The sequence below is a fragment of the Gopherus flavomarginatus genome, chromosome 9 (assembly GCF_025201925.1).
Source record: "Gopherus flavomarginatus isolate rGopFla2 chromosome 9, rGopFla2.mat.asm, whole genome shotgun sequence".
In the NCBI taxonomy this organism is placed as follows: Eukaryota; Metazoa; Chordata; order Testudines; family Testudinidae; genus Gopherus; species Gopherus flavomarginatus.
The window spans coordinates 12,962,126-12,967,639 of NC_066625.1; the positions used below are offsets into that span (position 1 = coordinate 12,962,126).

Consider the following 5,514-nt stretch of genomic DNA (forward strand, 5'->3'; position numbering starts at 1 on the left):
TAAACGAATTGCTATTGAGCTAGGTAGTTAGTCGATAGTTTAATGCAATTAATTAACTTTCAATCGCTGGGTTATATTCCTCCTCCCCCCACCCTTTTCCTGGATAGCCTTTTTCCAAACTCTGTGGCAGCATTTGTTTACAGTAAATAAAACTGAAAGGCATTTTAAACGGGCTCTGTTCATAGAGTGTATGTGTGTGTGTATATTGACTCTTTGGTGTCTAGGTTTTTCCACTGTTCCGTGAATTGTACGACATAACCAGAACTGAAGCAGTACATTTCTTCAAACAATGCTTCCTAGATTCCATTTGTAATGGGATTGGAGGGAGCAAATGTAATTGTGTGTTAAACATGAGCCAGCCATACATGAAGATAAGCAGGTCTGAGTGACTGGATATGGAAATCCAGTGCAGGAACTTGATACTGGAGGTCTATTTTGGAGGTAAATGGTTCATAAAAAATATGAAACTGGCTTTTATTTCTTTATTTACTCGTCTAGCTAGGACTTTTCATGCAGCACTACACTAACTCAAGCGGGGGGAATACACGAGAAATAATGCAATCACTTTAATTGGTACTGGTTCATGAGGGCAGGAACACGATTTGGGATTTTTTCTTGTTCACCCTCCAGGAGAACGTGTCTGAACATTTTATAATAGAAGCCAAAGAGGATTCAGCCCCTCTGTTGGATGAAGGTAGAAGAGAAGAGGTGACCTTCAAAGGGTACCCGGACAATGTTAATTTCACTCTTTCAAGGGATCGCACTTTTTTGTTGTTTTAATACCCGGCCATTGTGCAGCAATTTACATGTATTGCAATGGCACGGAATCGTGGGCCATAATAGAGAAGTTCTTTGGGTGTCGATACAGGGACTTGTAGGTGGATGTATTAACATACAGGAGTGTCTGTGTGGATATCCGCTGAGCTCCACAGCAGTACCATTATCGTTCAGCCTTGTAAATACAAGTTCATGGACACTCACTCGCTTTGCCTTTTACCTAAGAGAGGACAGTGGAATATGGGTTGGCATTGGCAATATTCTCAAATTATCCCATTTCTTCTCTTCCCCCCGGCTGGTCTCCCAGACCACGCGGGGCTGATTTGGCTGAAAAGTTCTGCTGAGTGACACGTTTTTAGCAGGGCAGGTAACACTTCTAACCTCCCCGCTCTGAATACCAGCCCTCGCCTGCAGGAACTTTTCCTGAACTTCCCTATTAAACATTTCAGCGGAGCTCCCCCAAGCCTCCCCCCACAACAAGATCGCAGCTTCTAATTCGGGCAGGAGCAAAGAGATCCCGTGAAATCATTTTGAGAGAGCGAGCAAAAGGCCATATGGAGATGAGAGGCAGGGCGTGGCGGTGAGAGTTTGAGGGTGCAGATTTGCATTGCCTGTTCCTAAAGCTCCTGGGCCATGTGCCACTTATCAGCCCGAGAAAGGGAAAGCGAAAGCGAACGGGTCTCACAATTTCAAGGAAAATTGAATTCCTGCGGAGCAGCTCGCAGGCCGGGCCGTGGCATTTCAGAGCGGTTTAGAAGTAATATTCCGTTCGCCGGGGCCGTGAAATAGGAGTCATTTCTCTATGGCCCAGCTGCTTTTCCAACCCCTGTCGCCGGCCAGGCAGTGCCTGTAATTGACCTGGCCCGGCTGGGAGGAAAGATCTGCCCAGCCGCTGACCGGGCCTAGGGAAAGGTGAGGCTGCTCCGCACATCTGGGAACGTCGTTAGGGCAGGAAGTTTTCACACTTCACGTTTCATTAAATCCAGGGCTCGGATTCCTTGGGACGGGGCGGGTGGCGGCTGAATTGGGAACCGCTGAGGGTGGGTGATTTGCAGCTGTTGTGATAAACAGCCCGGAGGGCAGGCGCAGCTCTGGCTGGCCCGAGGCTGGGGGAAGAGGAAAAACTGCCCTGCTACCAACAGCAGAAAGACGCATTTTGTTTTTTCCCGGGGATGGTGGGTTGGGCTATAAACCAGCATAGCCCCTGCTGTAAATCTGGGGTGGTGCCCCCCCGTGGGGCTGAACCCTGTGCTCTCTAGCTGTTATTTGTAGCAATAATCTCCCATTCTGTAAACAGCAGGAACTCCTCCCTCACCCTCCAGCACTCTCTGGACTCCCCCGGGCTGGAGAAAGTTTCACCAGCTGATAGAGAAAGTTTAGGAAGAGAATGTAGAGACGCGCTAGGTTGAGTCATTATAGCCCCCAGCTACCGCCCCGCTAGTACAGGCTTGCAACCGCTCACGAGTCAATAGGCAACACAGACAAGTAGCCAAAGGACAAGGAGTGCCTAGAGCTCGCGCACACAGATTTGGGGTGAACCACACTTGAGTTCCCAGGGTGGCTGCAAATCCCTGAATGGAAAGCACTCTGGTGTCCAGATTTGACCGGGGTTTCCCTGATAACCTGGGTGTGAGGATGTACCTGCATCTTTCCCCACCACCCAAAGGAGGAGGATGTTGGCACCCAGTTCTACTATCTATTTTCAACTTTCTGTTGGCCCTATTTTTAAAGAGACAGAGAAAAACAGGAAGCAAAGGGCCCATTCTTTTCAATAATCTGATTTTATAGTTACAGATATTGTCTTTAATGTCTGAAGGGGATAATAGTTGGGAGCTTAAATTACAATTGCTTCTACTTAAATTTATTTGATGGCCGTCGCCTGTTATATTCTCCTTATATGGGTTTTTGCCTCCTCCCACCCCCCAATATCTTAAATGTTTTAAAGGGGTTTATTCTGTACTTACAGTGAGTGAAATTAAAAAGAAACAGTAAAATGTTTGAAAATGAAGTGCGTTATGTTTAATAAATTTAAAATGAACAAAGACTGCTATATTGCCAGCAATATCAGTTCTTGCCCAGGGGTATTAATAAAGACTAGGAGGTTTGGAGGAAAAAAACACAATATTTTCTATTAAAATTCTACGGTGCTTTTCAATATTAAAAGGATAGATGATGAATTTTCAGTGTTACTCAGACGGGGTCAGCGACTAATTTCATTTCTTTCTGGTCAGCATTCTGTCGATAATTAATCAAAAGCAGAGTTTCTTAATGAAACACTTTTCATAAGGTGATAATTAGCAGGAAAGAAGCGGACTGCAGCCAGTCACTGGTAGCTGTCTAATAACCAGAATGAAATCAGGGCTGGGACCTGGGAGTTAGGCAAGAGCTTTTTTTTTTTTAAAAAAAAAGGAAAAGCTACTTTATTCAAATAAGGGGGAGGGTATCACCCCAGTTTTGATCATTTTAGTTTATTATTATTTCAAATCCCATTCCACTAAACCTCACTCCTCTTGTAAAGATCTGAGAACCCCCTGTTAGTTCAAATATAAACACACATGCCAAAAATGGGTGTTACTTTCAACCAGGGAGATATTGTGCCTTAAAGTTCACTGGGTAACAGGATGAAGAATATATTGAAACCTTCCTCAAAATATCAGTGAGATCAAAGGAAAATACAGTCTTCACAAAAGACTCCAAGGTGAGCTCTCCTGGCTATCATGTTGGGTTTGTCTGGTGCCTCCCCTTTCAAGAGATTATTAATGGGGAAAGTATGAGAAATTTTAAAAATATGCAATTAAGGGGTTGAAGAGTAAATTAAGTTAATGAAGAAAATTAACAGCAATTAGAGAAATCACTGGGATCTGGGCGTGCTGGTTTCTCCGAACGGGAGAGTATCTGTTAACAATTAAACAAATACTTCCCGCATAAACAAAGGAAATTAGGCTCTGGAATGATATTAAACAGTATAAAATTAACTGAAAGTGCCAATAAGTGGGGGATTAAAGAAAACCTGGTATTAATTCATGGGTATGAATAGAGCCCTGCAGAAATGAAACAGAGGTGAGTTGAGCCTTTAATTAATATTTGGCTAGCGCATACCTTATTCATAATTTTCATAGCTGTAATTACTCCATAAACAGACAAGGATAATTTGTTTAGATAGATAAAAATAACCTTCAGGTGAGATTTGAAATACAAAACCAATCTATCCCCTGCATCTCGTCTGGCACTTAAACAGCAAAGCCTTCAATGGTTTTTTTCCCCCTAATATTAATATTTTTAAATCAGAACATGAATGACAGGTACCGCTTTCCTCCGATGTGGGTTTTTTCTTATAGAATTCTCCTGAAATGCTGTAAACTTTCAGATAAAGCTGAGAGGCAGGAGGTTGTTGAGTAGATGAGATTATTGATAGTTATTGAAAGTGTCCAAATAGGATTTAGAAATCAGGCTACTGCGCCTTTAATAGAATTCCAGATAATCTTTTATCACAACAAGACACCCATAGAATTATTTAAACAGATTGGACTACTCCAGCAGCAAATTTCAATTATTCTAATGCTTTAATAAATGTGTTGTGTGTGTATTAAATTCAAGCTTCTTATCCAAATTTTACGATTTAACTGCTCTGATTTTTCATTACAGCTACACCCACATGCAGCAATTTACATTTTTTGTTTCCGGAGAAGCTGATTCCTTATCCAACCAAACCTGAACAGAACAGAACATGAAATAAAACTTAAAAGTGAGCTAAGAAATGTATCTGGACGCACAAATATCTGCAAGCGATTTTGGAAAGCATGGAAAAGAGAGGGCGGGGGGAAGCCCAGATATGAAATACGGTGGAAAATCAAGAACGCAGGGAAATTAAGAGCGGAAGATTGAATTGATGGGATTTGGGGCTTTGTGGCTAGAACCTTTTGTTTCAATATTTATTTCCTCGGAGGTTAATACCTTTTCTTTTTAAACTTAACAGCAGATGAGGGCGGGGGACGTGGCCTTCAAAATCTGTCAGCATCAAACCAACTAACAGAGCAGGATTATCATACAGTAGGGCAGAAACTATATTTTAGATTATGGAGACGGGCTCTCAAAGGGGGAGGATACAAACCGGATCGGCAGCTCTCTCTCGCGCTCTCTCTTTCAAATAAATAAATAGCCAGGGAGGCCCTTTACTGAGAGGGGAAAGAGTTAAGAGGGTTTTTTAAACATTTAAAGTCCCGTACTAATGAAGCAATCGTGTCCTCTGTAGTCTTGTAAAGCGAATCGTTGGGAACTGATTGCTAGGTTGCAATTTACTGTCCTTTTTGCCCTTTGCTGTAGGAGCCTCCAACCTTACACTGGCTGTCCTTGGTATTAAAACTTGAGGGAAAGTCAATCCCTGGAAGACAGCCGGTGTGGCTTGGGGCTGTGTGTCTATTACACACATACACTGAGCGGGTATCCGAGCGCATATAACGCCACTCTTTGATTTACCGAATAAGACGGGAATAAGACAGGAGGGGGGGGGGATAAGCAGATGCAGCAGCTGATTAATTGTTTGCTAGAGTTCCCCCGTCTCCCCCACCCGATGAAAGAAAAAAACCAAAAGATAAGTGTGTTTAGGCTGCCTGCGAAGTCAGTAATTATGTTCTTTATTCATTTCCTAGCTGGCACCGCGAGGATCTGTGTTGCAAACCTGCTGTTGAGATTCAGCCATAGTCTTTAGCCCACCTGGGTGGCGGCTGGGTGACACAC

The 5,514-nt window shown here is 43.2% G+C and overlaps 1 long non-coding RNA gene across 3 annotated transcripts in view; it reads left to right on the forward strand.

Annotated features, from left to right (window-relative positions):
• Positions 1–1,456: 1,456 nt before the first annotated feature.
• The window catches only part of LOC127057567 (uncharacterized), a 6,471-nt gene continuing 2,413 nt past the window's right edge, over positions 1,457–5,514 (forward strand). The window contains exons 1-4 of one of the 3 annotated variants that reach the window (XR_007776123.1): positions 1,457–1,689; positions 3,363–3,475; positions 4,423–4,522; positions 5,427–5,514. The exon at positions 5,427–5,514 is cut by the window's right edge and continues 5 nt beyond it. This is a non-coding gene — a long non-coding RNA (uncharacterized LOC127057567). Of the gene's footprint in view, positions 1,690–3,182; positions 3,476–4,422; positions 4,523–5,426 lie in introns of those variants that run through there. The other 2 variants (XR_007776122.1, XR_007776124.1) reach the window with 2 other exon arrangements.